The sequence below is a fragment of the Hemitrygon akajei genome, chromosome 7, assembly GCF_048418815.1.
Source record: "Hemitrygon akajei chromosome 7, sHemAka1.3, whole genome shotgun sequence".
NCBI lineage: Eukaryota > Metazoa > Chordata > Chondrichthyes > Myliobatiformes > Dasyatidae > Hemitrygon > Hemitrygon akajei.
In genome coordinates, this window is record NC_133130.1 from 87,600,104 (window position 1) to 87,618,637 (window position 18,534).

Sequence of the window (18,534 nt, forward strand, 5' to 3'; positions counted from 1 at the left end):
TGTTTAGATGGGGTCCATTTTTGACGAGGGCACGGGTGGGTTGGGGAAAGGGCCGTCTCGGTCGTTAGTTTGCCAGAATTGCCAGCCGTCAGCTGAGGGCGTTTGTTGTATGCAAATATTTTCCGATGTAATGTAGACCATGGCAAAGACTGGGAAAAGCCGATGGTTTTGAGAATAATGATGTGAATAATGACAAAAAAGCGCTTTGATGAGAGATTTTCCGAGTTTTTTATATTAAGAATTTTAATAAAATGTCCTGTCTCAAAATGGTATTGATGGTGTTAACTAGTGTTTAAAGGGAAGCAAAGGCTTTGTAACATTTGCTTGGACTATTTCTGGGTTGTAGCTAAGGCTTGGTTCCTTAATGTTTAAAGATTACTACCGCATAGTCTAAATTACATGTTTTGCGCGCTTTGCAACGTTAATTTCCCCGAATAATTTGGGGTCTCAAAGTAAGTTAAATTTATCAAGTTTTATTTTCAAATCCGCGAGGAAAACGCAGTGAGAGATTAAACTTTCACTGACTTAAAAAGTGAGGAAGAGCTGTTTTCAGAAAGCGAATTTCGGCCGGATAAATGGAAAGGGTACCTTGTTGCCTTGCCGCTTCTCAAAAATAAACGCACTTAAAGTTCACTCAGAGTTAAAGTGCTTCTTCAGCTGAGGGGCTTTTGATAAAATACAATCTCAATGGGTTGACTTTCTTGTTGACGATTTGAAAGGTCCAATCCAAGAACTTGCCCAGTAACTTCTTAAATATGGGATTTCCCTGGCAGGTAAATAGACAACTGACTTTCGAAACCTCTCCCTTGTTTGTTTGTTTATTTTAATAGGGAGGTCAATGCTAACAGGCGTGTTCTAAAAATAAAAGACAGCTCATTAACGAACGGGCTTCCCGATTCTGCAAGTACACTGACCGAATGCGCCGTAAAGATTCTAATTTTCATTTCTTTAAAGTAGTTTTGAAAGAGTTCCGTCAAATCGGTAAAGGGCATGAGACTTAGCTGATGTTTTATCGTACTTCCTTTCAGTCTTCGTTAACCCAAATCCGATCCCGACGACGTGCAAACGAATGTGAGGATGTTGCGGGGTTTTCAAATTGCCAGTGCGATTGGATTGACAGAGCGGTATTCAGAGACAGTAAAGCTTGGGTAAATAAGAAAGATGGCAAAACTTGCAACAATTTATTGCAAGTTTGCGAAACGCTTTTTAAAGAGTCCTTGGGGATGTGTCGGATCAAAGCACGCAAAACAACCTTGCCAGTCCCAAATGAATTTTCAGCAAACCTCTTGGTGATTATCCGATTTAATTCAATATCTAAAGCAAACACGATTATCTGGAAGCAATCGTGGACGCATTGCATTCGGCATAGTTAGAAAATACCGCTCAATAGAGCGGATTTTTCATTCACGCTCTCAACTTCCTGTTGCCAATGTATTCTGACGAAAGAAACACGACTGGAACACATCCTTGGTCTGCCTTAGCAATTTCAGCCTCCTGGGAAACCGCTGTTAACCTGCAGAACTGTCGGACGGGTGCCTGGGCTGCGGATTTCGCGTCAACTGTCCCCGCACCACACGACAGCCAGAAACACACGTGAGGGGCAGCTTTCCCTGAAATTTCTACTTGGCTTCAATCATACTTTGGGAAGAATAATGTGTGCTTTGCAATTTTTAATATATTTCTTCAGAGCGGTCATTCGTCAAAGATAATTCAACAGGACAAATATTGGCAGTGCTCAGGGTTTAACGTTTTAGAAACGTTCGCTATTGAAGGGTTCGCCCCCCCCCCCCCCCGCCGAAACAAACTTGGATTAAAAGGGATTAAAAGTAGGGAGATGTTAAGTGCGTTTAGTGTGGCCGCTATTGTAAGAGTAAACAATGTAATTACTCGCACTTTCACAACTAAGCAGAACGGGGAAGTAGCTCGGGAACCCACCGAGTCAATAAAGTGCCTCGGATCCTGTGTGGCCCCAAGTCCCAAGGCCCCATATTTCACACATTGACACGGTAGTTTTGTGCAGTCTATCTTTGCACAATATACAGTAGAAAGACAAAACAGCACAAAGGGTGCGAACTGGTAGCTGAGGATGTTAGAGGCGTGCATATTAACGAGGCAGAAATTCGGCTTCCGTACTATTCCGCACTATCGCATCCCGAGATTGAGGGAGAGGTATGGAGGCGTTTTGTTATGTCTGTCAGTTGGTGCCATTGTGGCTCTTGTTGTACATGCTGTACTCCATATGTGCAGCTGGGCCTGGGGAGGGCTGAAAAGGAAACCTCACAAAACCCAAATTGTGTCGAGCTTTCAAAACCAGCATTGTTGTCTCTGAAAGGACGACAAATTAAAAATTCGTGCTATATCTATTCTGGAACTCCTCTTTCACAGATAACAGCGATCCCCTTTTCTATATATCGACCAGAGTGTGTCACATTAATTCAAGAGGAGAGAGCTGTCCAAACATGTTTAACTGTTTCCATCTATAAGTAATGCCAAAATGTTCCAAACAGTTTCTTTATATTTCGCAAACAGTTTCCAGGATTCTGCATAAGGGCGATTTTGACCAAATTTAAAGCACTGTCGCTTTAAAAAAAAATGATGTCAAACTGAGCGAACCTGTCCGCTTCCTATGTTAGAGAAACTAAGTTTGAGTTGATAACTCTAATGAGTACATCGGCCAGAAATGTTATGTCCAGGCGTTTGTTTCCAGAGTTTTAAAGGAGGGAAAGAAGTTGTTTCAAATTAGCACGGATATTTTCAGTTTCAGCCGACGAACTGGAGTTCACTTAGTCCAAGGAAAGTCAGCTCTTTGTTACTACACTACTCGAACCAGTGACGATTAAACGATTTGTGCGCACGTTTGCAAACATTGGTGCTTAATTTTAACTTTTGAAAACAATTAAAGAAAAGTGATCCTCTAATTCCTGTAACATGAGACGTAGGTTTCCTAGCGTGAATACGATACAATTATTTTACAATTAATCTTAGAAGATAATTTTTTTAGTTCATTGGAAACCTATTTCACGTTGCCAGCAATTATTATACAGGTCATACTTCTAGTATTTGTGCGTTCTTGTTTAAACATTGCATGTGTAATATTTTACAGATTTTTAAATTATAATGCTACTGGATGTCAATGTACTCGATTATACAGTTTCGCAATGCCGTGTTTGCGTTGAACTAACACTGCAATGTTGCGATGGTTTTACACTGTGCACGAAATCCTTGCTCTTTTTCATTCAGCATACATAAAATGTAAACGCAGTTGCTTTAGTTATGTTAGGGTAAGAACTAAAGATGAATATTTGCATAAAACATGCGGAGTCCGTGACATCAAAATAAAGCGAGTCAATTAGAAAGTTACAAAGACTACGATTACATACAGTTGTTAGTTTTTGCAAGGAACGGTTTGTAAAACAACATTTAACAATAGCGGGAGAAAGTGGTTGCCAGTGTCCCAGAAGGGAAAGGAATAGATGTTGGAGAGATAACTGGCCTTTTCCAAAAATGTTTCGCGTTCATATTTGCCCCCGAATCTGGACAGTTGCACTTAATGCCGGTTTGCATTTAAAGAGAACCCCAGGCACAAATAATTGTCAAACAAGAGAAAAAAAATGTGCATTAGATTATCGGGCCTCCAATTCAATAGCATATCTGTGACACTTTCAAGAGTTTGATTATTAAAAAAAAACAAAAAAAGGACAATTTGCAAATCGGTTTATTTTGTTGCATTTATTAAGATGAATCGTCGCACAATTGCCTAAGTATGGAAGATAAACAAAAATGATTGTATTTGATTCATTTTGCACAGACAATCCCTACAAAGCTAAACGTTTTAGAAGAAATCTAGCGCACTGACAGTTTACGAGCGGCCGTGATTGAGTTATCAGAGCATCCTTCTTGAATTGTCATATTCGACATTGTACAATAGCATGACATTGGAGGATAGCTTGGCGGTTTGTGGAGTCAACGCTAAGGTAACCCTGGTGTGTGTTTGAATCCATTTGTTCCTTGCATTGAGTTGCATTTTATGTATTTAGAAACTGAAGTAGTGTACACAGCTCTATTATGTAACAAGGATCTCTTTAAGTGGGTGGAAGCAATCTTCTTTTATTACCTGTCATAAGCTCCCAATTAGGTTCTGCTTTCGTTTTTCCTTGCTGATGCTATTAATCAGTATGTTAAACTGCATCATTGTTGTGCATTGAAGAGCCCTTTAAATTTGTTCTAACAAACGCAATTTTGCAATCTAACCACAAGAGGCCGCTGTCACCCTTCATTTAGGAATGGTTGCGACTTGAACATTGTTCATATTGAGGATGGCTAATATTAACTTCAATTTTAAAGTAGTATTTTACCTTTAGTATTGCAGTGTAATGTGCTTAAAAGACACACAGTAAGTCAGGCCACGTGTACTCTGTAAACTGTGGGATTTCACTATCAGTCTCTTGATACTGAAATTGGAGAATTGTAGAACAGGAGAACAGGCCGTTCGGCCCAACTCGTCCATGCCAGCTAGCGGGCACTTTTTCGTATTTACCCCATCGCCCAGCACTTCTTCCATATCCTTATATGCCTAAACGATACCTTATAGACTGCTGACATTATTAATTTTTATCATTTACATGTTTGAAATCGTCGTTTTAATGAATATTTTTGGCATATGTGGTTCGATCCCGGAATGGGAAGCAAAGACTCTGACTAACGCAGTTAACCCGTTATGGTCCTAATCAGGGCGGAATATATTTACAAGAAATTGATATCTGTTCGCACTCACAAATATTTCCTCTTTTTTTTTGTACATGGAGTGTATTGAAAGACCTACGGTTTTAGCAGCCCAGAACTGATTAAGCAGATGTCTGCTGAAACACAATCCCGTTTACTCAGCTGTTGAGTGAAGCCATTCCACTACTACTGCCTAATTATACACAATTATACAGATTATACAGATTAATATACAAAGCGCTACTCTTATCGGTTACTTAAGCCTTTAAGTAATAATGTGCACTATACTCTGCACTGTACCATGCCACTATTAATTAAAATATCAGCACAGTAACTAGGAGATACATATAATAGATAAATGGACAGATTTTTTTTAGAAAGATAGATATATAAATGCGGTGAATTCCAATTCCACTCTAACCCAAGTGTGAGGCTGAGAGCTTTAAGCATTGTTTGAAATATGAAGGTTAATCGTCTGGTCTGTTGTCTCCTAGGCTGGTAAACTGTCGTTTTGCACGTAACCTTTCGGGAGTAGCGATCTCTCGCCCTTTATTAACCAAATCAGACGTTAGTTGGAACCACGCGATATATGTAAGAACCTGTACCCTAGGCGTTCAATGTGCTTAATCATAATGTTTGAAGTAATATTTGGGACAAATTTTACAGGACAAACGCTGGAGCTTTCTGCATCACGGTTACGCGTTACTTGCAGAACGGATGAGGTTTTTGCTGCTTTGGGCTCTTTGACCCTGTCCCTTGAATCCTGGTTTCGCTTCGGCCTCGTGTGTGCTTGCAGTTCGCCACGGGATGGCGCCTTTGTATCGCTTTTCGAAAACAACGCGGTCACACGTCTGTTGCTGAAATATCCATGATCTACACAACCTTGAATGATGAGATTGGAATGAACTAATATATGACATTAAAAGAATTGAAATATCTGCCTCTCGACAGTCTCAAGCATGTGTGAATTGCGGCTTTTCATAAGATCGCCGCGTTACATGGCGGTATTTATAAAGAGTGCCAGTGAAAAGCGACTTGGCTTAAATACGCTAAATACTAAAGTCGCATTGAGACCATTCTGCACATGTCTCTATTTCTAATTTTCATTATTACCATGAACAATTTCAGATGCTCAAATGGCAGAGCAATTTAAAGCCGCTGAGCAATTTAAAGATTAGTAGAGATTAATTGTGGTTTCAGTCAAATAATTGTTCTGCATATTGCAACTGCAACATGTAGACATCGCCTATTAAATATGTAAAACTGCATCGTGCTCGCTTGTATACAGAATAATAATTAAGAGGATTTAAGTTCTGGAATCAAAGGCTGCAATTGTCCATTCCAACTATAGGGGGCGCTCCGGCTCTGTACTCAACCGGATCACGGCGAGGTCGGGAAATCGTGGCTTTTATTTATCTTTTTATTTATTTATTGTGATACAGTGTGGAATAGCCCCCTCCGGCCCTTCGAGTCGCTCCACCCGGCAACCCCCCCCCCCCCCCCGATTAATCACTAGCCTAATCACAGAACAATTTACAATGACCAATTATCCTATCAACCGGTACATCTTTGGACGGTGGGAGGAAGCAGAGCACCCGGAGGAGACCCACGCGGTCACAGGCGGTGGTGGGAATTGAACCCCCGGCCGCAGGTACTGTAAAGCGTTTGCTAACCACTATGCTACTGTGCTGCAGGGTTAGTTCCAGAGAGCCGCCAGATGAAATTGCGCGTTTGTTTATTTGGCGCAGTAAACAAAGCCGTGCATAATTAATCCTTTGAAGATAAGCATTGCTAATTAGCTTCACTTTGCAGAGCTCACAGCATCTATCTCTGCCCCAACATATCTTTTCTCAAAGCGTTATAGTAAACGAGATTAGTGCGCACAATGATATTGCAAGCATGTTATTATTAGGTGGAATTTTTAAAAATCCATAGAGACTACTCCTTGAGGAGCTGTGGACAGGATTCACTGGTCCAAAGGGGAAATAATACATTAATTCAAATACATGAGACAGGAACATTTATTGCAGTTGTGTAGGGCTTTGGAAGACTATGTCTGCTTACCAAGATGAAGATGTGCTTGTCATAGAAGGTAGTGAAGCAAAGATTTAATTTGGCCAATTCCGTTGGGAGGGGAGATCTCATCAGCATTTATATAACTGATTGACAGTATGCAGGGAAGATGTTCTTCTTAGTCAAGGAGTCTAAGGCTCAAAGTTACAGGGGGGAAAAAATTAGGGACTGATTTGAGGAGGCATTTATTCCGTCAGAGAGCAGTGAATCATTGGAATTGTCTGTGTGAATCTGGGGTCCACGTATCCCTTGCTTGATGGCATTGGTCCATAACATTAAAAAAAGGTTGGGAACCCCTGGTCTGGAGGAATGTGGAGGCTCTGTCATTGAGTTAAATGAAAATAGAGATTGATAGATTCCTGAACTTTAAAGGAATTGAGGAAAATGTGAATGATCATAATGAAAGTCATTGCAGGCTTCAAGGGCCTGAAGGTTTATTGCTGCTCCTACTTCATATGTTCTTAGCACAAACCCCCCAACTAACACACATAATTACTGACAGCTAATCACAGGATTTAGGACCAACACACACTGGTGACATCAACTATTGTCTATTAACATCTGCAGTAAAACTTCTGCTCCCCCGTAAATATTCATTTCAATCCAATAACACTCATTATATTCCCAAAGGGCCCAATATGCCATGGAAAGATCACAGATCTCAGGAAATATCAATGATCAACCTTAACAATTACCTATAAATGCCCTGCAGTCTGGTAAAATGCCTTCCTAGTAACAGATATTTTCATCAATAAGTATCAAGAAAATCTCAAACTAAATGTACTTCAGGGAGCACGAAGCGCAGAATCAAATATCACTGTGCTGATTGTACGCTCTAGTATCAATTGTTTGGTGACAATAAAGTAAAGTAAAGTAAATACCAACAATAAATATACACTAAATCTGAGAAAATCTGATATGCACCAAATCTAAGCAGTAACACTTATAATCTCCAATGTAGTTCACAAATAATCAGAATAATCAACAAATACATAGAATGTCTGGAAATAATTATTCCCGATTCCTTGTAATCCTAGTATATACTTTTATTGGTTTATCATGCCCTTCATTATGACTCTACAGAGATGGAACCTCCTGTGGAAACCCATCCCATCGCTGTTGGTGGGGCCACCCTGTGCGCAAATTGAAGACTGTACTTCCTCATTCTACAGTGGTGTTGAGTCTTCAAGTGTGACTGTTTGGCAGCAAAGTATATTGAATGTGAAAGGTGCTTTATATCTGCATTTTCTGTTTTTCTTTTCTTTTTATGTATATGTGAGTTAACTTCTAACATCTTTGAATCCTTGAGGAATGAATGAGGAATGAGAAAAGTAACTCTCAACTCAGACAACTTAAGTGGTGCTCCGTAAGTGGGGATATGCTGTTGGTGCACTGAAAACCAAAAGAAAAGTTTCAAGTACTCCTTTTTACTTTCAATTAACAATCACTATGTTAACAAATACATAGATGTTCTGTAAATAAAGCTGTTAAATTGCAATTAATATTTTGTCCTTAAAATTTAATCAGCTTTCTATGCCTTCTGAATTTGAATTTTCGTATGTGCAAGAAGTGTACCAATAAGATAAATCCTCATATCATAGTAAAGTTAATAAAATTCTACAGTGCTGTATTATTGTTCACATGAACAATAGGTGGATAATTGTGATGGACAAAAAACTATAAGACTTTGGGAAAGTGCCGGTGAGGTTTATTAGCGGATCACAGTTTTATACAGGATTCAATTATATGGAGACATTCATATTTTCTTACAACCAGGAGGTTAATCCAGCCATTAAGTCTATGTCAGTTGTTTTATTTTATTAGTTCTATTTCCCTACTCACTACCAACAACTTCTCTTTCTCAAATGGCCACCAACTCCTCCCTGAGTGTCCTACCACTCACCTGCAATAAATATCATTTATATTCACCAATTAACCTAGCAACAGATCTTTGAGATGCAGGGGAAAACCAGTGCAGCTAGGAGATACCCAAGCAGCCACAACAAACTAGAGCAGTCTACAGAGCACAGTCAGGAAAGATATAATAAAGATGTTCAAGATCAGAATACGCTGTTACGTAGAGAGCTAGGTAGAGAGAAGTTGGTTACATTGGCTATAGCGGGCAATCAGAGCACACTAACTTAAGGTAAAATTGAAGGAAAGTGAGAAATCTTCTTGGACAACAAGTTCTTACGAACCGGGACGTGAAAGAAAGATAGATGCAGATTCAGTGGCAACTTTCAACAGCAAACTGGAAATAGATCGAAAAAGAAATATGTGCTTCTGGTGAAAAGGCAGTGAGCAGCTCTGATGAAATAACTCTAACAAAGAGTTGCCAGAGAAATGATGAGCCATGTAGCCCCCTTCTGTATCATCTGGTTGTTATGGCACATGAAGTGATGCATTTTGGGAAGTCAAACTGAGGCAACCTATACACAATGAGTGACAGAGCCGTGGGGAGTGTTGGAGAACAGAGAAACCTAAAGGCACAATCACGTAGTTTCTTGAAAGTGGATTGCACAAGTAGACAAGGCAGCAAAGAAGGCGTATGGCATGCTAGCCTTCGTCAGATGGGGCACTTTGCACTAGAGTTAGGATGTCATGGTCCGGCTCTGCATAATGATAGTGAGGTGGCACCTGAAATATTTTATGCAGTTTTGATTGCATATTATATTTAAACTAGATAGTGCAGAAAAGATTCAGAAGGAAGTTGCTGGGACTGGAGTGCTTGAATGGGGACAGTGGATAAACTGGGGCTGTTTTCCTTGGAGGAGGCCAGGGGTGACCTCATAGACGTTGATAAGAACAGGAGGGACATGGATAAGGTGGAAGTTTGGAGTTGGGCCAAAGGGCCTGTTTCCAAGCTGTATATCACTGTTATTCTATGACACTAAATATTCTTGTAGGTCACATAATTGGCATTTTAAGATTAGGAAACTTAAATGTCTTTTGCTATCAGTGAAATTGGTGGAAGGTAGGATACCAAGATATGCAGTTCTGGTAAATAGAGCTCTTATGGTGATCTCGAGTGAAGTCGAGTATGATGCTCTAAAAGGTTGCCATTAATGGAGTACACCTGTACGTGACTGTTTAACATGGGGAGACTGATACATAGACAGCTACCACACAGTACTTGACAGATCAGGGTTAGAGTCCAGTGGCATGGAGCGCGAGACCACTAGGGACCCTTCCTCAGTGAAGCCTTCCTTTGCCTTCACAGCCACTGTGATATGTTGTCACCTTCCACCAGCTCCATTGAGGTCTTAGTTGGATCACTCTTCATCTGCAACCTCCCCCTTGCCCTTGCTCCATGAGTGACCCTACCAGGTGCTAAACTCCAGGCGGCATCACTCTCAGGATCTTAAGAAATCACAGCCCTCTCCACCATGACAAAGTGACGATCCTTGGAGAAGGAAATGGAATGATAACCAGTCGTGAAGCTGCTTTAATGCTTGACGTCTGTATCAGCATCAAATAATTCATTAAACCAGCTAAAACTCAACCACATGGGTTGGAAAAGCCTCCCTATGATCTATCCAGGGGGCAAGTGATCAGGTTTAGACTGAAGGGGAAATGCATAAATGCAGAAAGGAATTAGTAAGGGTGAAATTGATGTGCCAGATCAATGGAATTCATTCCTTCGTATGCTAAAATGGACTCCTGACCTCACAATCCACTTCATTATAATCTTGCACCTTATCATTTACCTGCACTGCACTTTCTCTGCACTGTTACATTTTATTCTGCATTGTTATTGATTTAACTTGTTCTACCTCAATGCACTGTGCAATGATTTATCTATATGAACAAAATGCTAGACAAGCTTTTCACTGTATCTCATAGGTGTCAATAATAAACCAACTCTTTTGCCAATAGCAGTGGTCCAGATGGAACTGAATGAACTAAGAGCCTTCCAGCACAGATGCCTGTCCATGGCCAGCCAGTTGGTTCTGGTGTAGGCTACAATAGTGGGAGAGCCCAGCTCATCGGACTTTGGTGTGATCCAGAACAATGAGAGGGGTGCACTCTCAAAACTGTTTTTACAGCTATTCAACATCCAAACACCAGCTCCCCATTGTCACATGTGTTCATGTTACTGTTGAGAGATCTCATTATTAAAAGATTATATATATTTTAATAGTATGTAAAACTCCAAGAAACACCTGCATGCACTTAAAATCAATTAAAATTCTGAAACTAATTGAAATAAATAATGCTTTGTAAGCTACTCAGTGTTTTCCAGCACTGACTACTCCCACGCATTGGAATGGGTCAGGACTGTTTGGACTTGTTCAGACTCACTAGGAAGGCTTCTCAGCCCGATATCTTGAAACCCTTTCGAAGATCACACTGTCCCATTGGAAACCAATAAGCCAATGCCTACTGCCAAAAATCAGGTCTTCTGCAGGGATATTCGGTGCCAGCAACAGTGCAGGCATTTGAGGTGGGAGCTCTTCCCTGTTCTTGGGATGAAACAACAATGGACACTTGGGATGTGGAGTAAAAAAGCAACAGTTGTTTACAGCTCGAAGCTGCATCAGCAAAGTTTTGCAAACCTGTTATGTATTTAATATTCAGTCCATTCACCATTCAGGAAATGAAGCAGGTCCACAGGTACCTACAACAAAGTCGAATCAACATTCTGGTATGTACTGACAAGTGCCAAGTAACATTTGCAACACACCAGTGCCATGCAACAAACATCTCCAACGAAAGAGACATGGACAGGATGCAGAGCTGGCAGGAGTTCAATCTGGAAAAATGTGAAGTGATTCACTTTGGAAGGTTGAACTCGAAGTTAATGGCTGGATTCTCAGCAGTGTGAAGAAACAGAGAGATCTTGGGGTCCAAGTCCATAGGTCCCTCGAAGTTGCAGCACAATTTGATAGGGTTGTTAAGAAGGTTTATGGTGTGTTGGCCTTCATCAGTAGATGGATGGAGTTCAAGAGCCATGAGGAAATGTTGCCGCTCTATAAGACTTTGGTTAGACCACACCTGGAGTATCGTGTTCGGTTCTGGTAGCTTCACAGAGGGTGCAGAGAGAATTTACCAGGACGCTGCCTGGATTTAAGAACATGTTTTATGAATGAGCTAGGGATTTTCTCTTTGGATGAAGTAGGATGAGAGGTGACTTGATAGTGGTGTATCAGATGATAGGAGGCATAGATAGAGTGGATGGCCAGAGATATTTTCCCAGTGCTACAATGACTAATACCAGGGGACATCCTGTTAAGATGATTTGAAGAAAATGCAAGAGAGAGGTCAGAGGTATGTTTTCTGCACAGAGAGTGGTAGGTGCCTGGAATGCAGAGCTGGGGGTGATGATTGAGGCTGATACATTAGGGACATTTAAGAGACTCTTAGATAGGCATATGGATGGAAGAAAAATGGAGGGTTATAGGTTGTGAAGAGAAAGAGGTTAGATTGATCTTGGAGTAGGCTAAAATGTTAGCATAAGATTGTGGGCCAAAGGGCTTGTACTGTGCTGTAATGGTCTATGTTCTATGTAGAAGAGAGTCCAGCCAGCTCCCTTTGTTCTTCAATGGCATTTTCTTTGCTATGTCCTCCAGTACCAGTATCCTGGCAGTTATTGTTTTGCCAGGCTGATAAGTGACAGGTAACATTTATGCCTCACAAGTGACAGGAAGTTATCAGTTCTGACAAGCAAGAATGTAGCCATCTACCTCCTGAACTCAGTTGTGTTACCTTGAGTTCTCATACACCAGGATCTCCACTGGAACAGCCAAATCAGGTTACAAGAGCAGGTTAGAGGCCGCTCGCCAACCATGGATCCTATCCCTTATCTCACACCCCCAACCTCACCTCACCCCAGTACATTCACTGTACACCAACCCCAGACATGATTATTCACCTTTCTCTGGTCCCCTTCCTGAAGAACACTCCCCAGATGGATCGATCTTTATCAGTTCAATTTACATCCTTGGAACTCTCCATTAGGTCACTTCTGACCCATTGCAAGAAGGACAACCCTAACTTTTCCAGACTCTGTTTATCCCAGATCCACTACCTGAGTTTTACACCTGGTAAGTCCATTTCTGGGGTCTTTGTCTATGAGGTATGAGGCTCACTAAAGTACAGATCCTCCAAAGGAGGCTGAACCAGTGACTTATGCATATCTAGCAAGATTCACGTTACTATTTCATTCTCCAAATTTTGTGGAGAGGCCAGGGCATTTGGAACAGAGCATTGGAACAAACTAAATACTTAGAATATCAGAATGAAACAGCTAGAGAAAAAATTATGTAGATGGCAGCAAATGACGATGTAAAAAAACTCGGGAGTGTTTACAAATGGAATTATTCTTCCACAGTCAGTTTTCTCCAGTCTTGAAAACCAAAGTAGGCAAAAGGCAGGTAACTATAAGCCAGTTAGTTTAACATCTGTAGTAGGGAAAATGTTTGAAGTTATCATTAAAGAAGAAATAGCGAGGCATCTGGAAAGAAATGGATCCATCAGGTAGACACAGCATGGATTCAACAAAAGCAGGTCCTGTTTAAAACACTTACTGGAGTTCTTGAGGATATAACATTCGCAGTGGATAGAGGGGAACAGACGGACATTATTTACTTGGATTTCCAGAAGGTGTTCAATAAGGTGCTGCATAAAAGATTTATCCATAAGATAAGGATGTATAGAGTTGGCGGCAATGTATTAGCATGGATAGAGGATTGATTAACCAATAGAAAGCAGAGAGTTGGGATACTTGGGTGATTCTCTGTTCGGCAATCAGTGGTGAGTGGTGTACCGCAGGGGTTGGTACTAGACCTGCAGCTGTTTACGATATACTTTAATGATCTGGAAGAGGGGACCAAGTGTAGTGTATCTAAGTTTACTGACGACACTAAATTGAGTGGAAAATCAAATTGTGCAGAGGATCCAGAGAGTCTGCAGAGAGATATACATAGGTTAAGTGAGAGGGCAAGGGTCTGGCAGATGGAGTACAATGTTGGTAAATTCAAGGTTATCCACTTTGTAATGAAAAATGAAAGAACAGATAATTATTTAAATGGTAAAAGATTGCAGCATGCTGCTGTGCAGAGGGACTTGGGAGTGCTTGTGCATGAATCACAAAAGGTTGGTTTGCAGGTGCAGAGGCTATCAAGAAGACAAATGGAATGATGACCTTCATTGCTAGAGGGATTGAATTTAAGAGTGGGGGGGATATGCTGGAACTGTACAGGGTACTAGTGAGACAGCATCTGGAGTACTGCATGCAGTTCTGGCCTCCTTACTTGAGGAAGGATATACTGCCTTTGGAGGTGGTGCAGAGAAGGTTCACCAGGTTGATTCCAGAGATGTGGAGGTCAGACTATGAGGAGAAATTGAGTCGCCTGGGACTGTACTTACTGGAATTCAGAAGGATGAGAGGGGATCTTATAGAAACATACAAAATTATGAAAGGTTTAGATAAGATAGAGGCAGGAAAGTTGTTTCCACTGTTAGGTGAGACTAGAACTAGGGGAAATAGCCTCAAGATTTGGAGGAATAAATTTAGGACAAAGATGAGGAGAAACTGCTTTTCCCAAAGAGTGGTGAATCTGTGGAATTATCTGCCCAGTGAAGCAGTGGAGGCTGTCTCAGTAAATATATTTAACACAAGTTTGGATAGATTTTTGCATAGTAGGGGAAGTAAAGGTTTTGGGGAAAAGGCAGGTAGGTGGAGATGAGCCCATGGTCAGAGCAGCCATGATCTTATTGAATGGTGGGGCAGGCTCAATGGGCCGGATGGCCAACTCCTGCTCCCATTTCTTATATCTACGATCAACAAGCACTGGCAGTCTTGTTTCATAGAAATGCAAATATTGAGCATTTTACCAGGTTAAATACTGAGACACTGAGTACATTAAATTTATAATCAGGATAATTTTAATATAATTTATTGTAAAGTGTTAAGCACCACTGGTGCAAGGACAAAAGCCAGTTGTGTATTGGATGAAGAGCAAGAAAAAGATTTGCATCTATATTGTACATTTTGTGACCTCTGGACATATGAAAGTGCTTCACAGCCATTTAAGTACTTTTGAAATGAAGTCACTATTTTAATGTATGCTAGAGTGCTTCATTATTGCAATATGTATCTTCACCCTCTTTGCATTCATTAAGCAGTTGTAACCCATCAGAAAATCTACTGACAGACCACAACCCATCTGCCAACAAGTGATGTCTGCATTAAAATCTGTTTAGCAGTATTTGTGAGAACTCAGGTGAAAAATCCTAGCAGCGATTCCAAGCATGAATACTGAAGTATGTTTGTGGGTAGGTCCCGGCATTGACCAAAATGGAGATCGTGGGTTGGCGTGGTCACTATGTTTGCATGGTATGGACAGGTGCCATCACCATTAGGAGTATGTCTGACATCACGGAGAACCTGGAGACTCCATCAACCTTCACCACATCCCTGGGAGAGCATGCCAAAATGTTTCCATAAACCTTTGGTTGGGATCCAGAGAAAGGCTTTTGAATGCACATATTACTTTGCTAAGCTTTGCCTGATGTACTCCCCATCTACAATTGTGAAAATGACTACCTCACGGGCTCCATGCCCTGGAGCTTCTAAGGTAATGGTTTGCCCCTCTAAAGGATCCATGGAATCCCAGCACAAAGTCAGCACATATTAGAGCCCTTTTTGCCAGAAAATGGGTGGAAAAATGCCAGCTGGGCAGAATAATTCTGGCCTGATCTTCAAAGAGACATTATAATTTATAAATGAGATGTTTACAATAGAGGGGTTACCTCCTGAATACAACATAATATTTGCTCATTATTGATATTAAATATGTAAGATTATACTCTGCAAACATTCATATTCCATTAGATTTGGACAAGTCCAACTTTTCATTTTCAGGTAATCCCCGAATTCCTAGAAAATGGTCAACATTGTGTTTTTCCGTAATGCAAATCCATGTCATCTTTACATGTGCCCAAGAAACATGATTTATTTACTTTTTTTCACACATAAATCCTGTAAGAGTCAAATTTATTCCATGTCTCAAATTCTTGGGTAGTGATTTGTGAAATCTTTGAGGGAGAATTTCTGTTGGCTGAGTGGCTATAATGTCTTTAAATATAAACCTTGTTGACACAGGGAAGTCTCAAATTTGAACAAATGTTTATATGCACCATCCTGTGAATTATTATTTCAATACATGATGGCAAACCCAACACGGTTATGAAAACTACAACTTGTGAGCTTCAAAATACCAGTGTATAATTTGCAAAGAAATCCCATGCCTTATTACCGGAAAATAAGCATTTGTAGATTTGATCATTTTTCTGGGATTTCTTACCCCAAAGAGAATATTAAAGCAAATCTAAGTGTACATTTTCTATAATCAAGAATTTGAAAATAGCCAGTCAGTATTAGGCCTTCTGGTTAAAGGAATAGTACAAAGAAATCATCTATAAAAGGCATTGCATTGCTTTGGATCATTTCCTGAATAATCAAACTATTAGAATTTCTTTTTCCAAAGGCGCAAAAATACTATATAATTTTAAACTGAGGAACGGGAGAAAAGGACACATCATCCACATAACGAAGCACTAAGGTCAGATATGATTGTTTTCTTACCCAGGTAGAACAAGACATTCCTTTTCAAAGAACTGACTTACCAAACCTGCCCGCACCTCCATCTCCACCAACCCCTGACATGCCTCAGTTCAGCTGCTGCTGAATCCTATGTTGCCTTTCTGTTCCTCTCTAAGATACTCCTTTGAATAAAAACTTATGTTCACCTGCCCTTTGGTCTCTTCATGTGGTTCAATATTAAACGTTGTTTGACAACACTTCTGTGAAGCACCTTAGAATGAGTTCTAAACTGAAGATGCCATTCAACTACACCTTTCATTCTTATTCCATTCTTTGATGTTCAGAAAGCTTCATTTTAGCACATAAAGTGAACACTTCTGCATTAAAGGCTTTTGATGAGTTTTGTTAAACTTGAGGATAAATGCATAATCATTCATTTAATTATTTTCTCGGCAGACATTTCTCTTTGAATACTTAGCTTCTATTATTATCAAATTACCACATTAACAGCAAATCGTTGAGTCTCACCATCTCACCTAGATTAAGCTTTTGGAATGCAGACCCTGGTATTGATACATTTCCTTTCTTCAAATCAATAAACTGTGATTGGGGCACCATGGTAGTGTAGTGGTTAGTGCAATGGTATTACTGCTTGGGCCATCGGAGTTCAGAGTTCAATTCTGATGCCACCTGTAAGAAGTTTGCACCAGTGAGCTTTCCTCCAGGTGACCTGGTTTCCTCCTAGGATGTACCAGTAAGTAGATTAAATGGTCATTCTAAATTGTCCTGTGATTAGGCAAGGGTAAATGGGTAGGTTGCTGAGCAGTGCAGCTCGTTGGGCTGGAAGGGCCTGTTCTGCACAGTATCTCCAAATAAAATAAAACTAATATTAATTAATTTAGTCAATAAACTAAAATATCAGTTTTTAAAAGAACAGTTTATGTTGTTATGTATTTGTAGGGAAGATTAAGGAGTAATGTAGCTGAGGTGTATAAGATGGTTAAAGAGACTGATGAGTATGTTTTCACCAGGTGGAAATAACAGTGTTTGGTTCTTAGGTGGCATTTTCCATCATTTCCACATTTGCATTGACAAATGCAGAAGTCTCGGACCCACTGAGAGATTTGGAACTTAAGGAGCCCAGTCTTGCTGAAGCTCTGCAGTTTTGCATCAGGCCAGTCAGTTGGGTAGACCCTAGTCATGGCGTCACATAGCGCAGAAACATGCCCCTCATCCCTATGACTAAGAAGTATGTGTTTATACTAAATATGCAGTGATTCCACTTGGCAAACTCACAAACATTTCCATCAGCTCACCACCCCCACAGATTCTACCACACACCTACACACTAGGAGCAATTAAAATACCAACACACACACCTAATTTAGTCATCTTTAGGGAAACCCATGCGGTCACAGAGAGAATATGCATACTCCAACACAGACAGAACCGGAGGACAGGATTGAATTCAAGTCACTGTAGATCTGAGGTAGCAGCTCCACTAACAAGATTACTGCCCAACCCACAGGCAGGACCCTGAAACTCATAGACTAGGAGGCAATGCAGGGGCTTCTTTGTTGAAATTATTTCATTTTAGTTTAATGTTTTTAATTATTCCTGTATATAACTATTTTTATATTTTTGATAATACATCTTTAAAATTGTTTGGATTGTTTACATAATTTTAATAAGTTTTAATAATATCTCAATGACTTCTTGCTTTGACAGCCTACAATGCTGAGGGCGGTATATTGCCAGTTGTCAAACACATCAAGGCACTTTTGAGGGATGGGCATTGCAGAGAAGATTGGGATGATCTGACCATGGATCTGGTACAGACAAGAATGGGCATGAGGGATTTGCAGACTGAAGTTGGTGCAGAGTCATTATTTCACTGCTAGGGAAGTGGAAACAACACAGGAAGATGGAGTTCAGATACAGATCATACGTGATTCATGTAAGTTATTGTACGAGCTAACCCCAGGTTATAAACACCCAAATTACTGATACACATACTATATGTCTGAACAAACCCCCAATATACTATTGAATCTTAAACTCAATGTACATGCAGTGATACTAGAGAGTTTGTGAGCCCTGTAGAATTTTCTCTATTTCTCCAAAAATATGACCTAAAATGTGATCAGATCTTCATGCAAGTCCTAAAACTAGATAAAGAAAACCCAATTAAA

At 40.3% G+C, this 18,534-nt stretch overlaps 1 protein-coding gene across 3 annotated transcripts in view; it reads left to right on the forward strand.

Moving 5' to 3' along the window:
• Window positions 1-272, forward strand: part of LOC140730641 (homeobox protein Nkx-2.2a-like) — a 12,519-nt gene extending 12,247 nt beyond the window's left edge. For all 3 annotated transcript variants that reach the window (XM_073051362.1, XM_073051360.1, XM_073051361.1), the window contains exon 3: window positions 1-272. This exon is cut by the window's left edge and continues 997 nt beyond it. The gene's annotated coding sequence lies outside the window, so the exon portion shown is untranslated.
• Window positions 273-18,534: the final 18,262 nt, after the last annotated feature.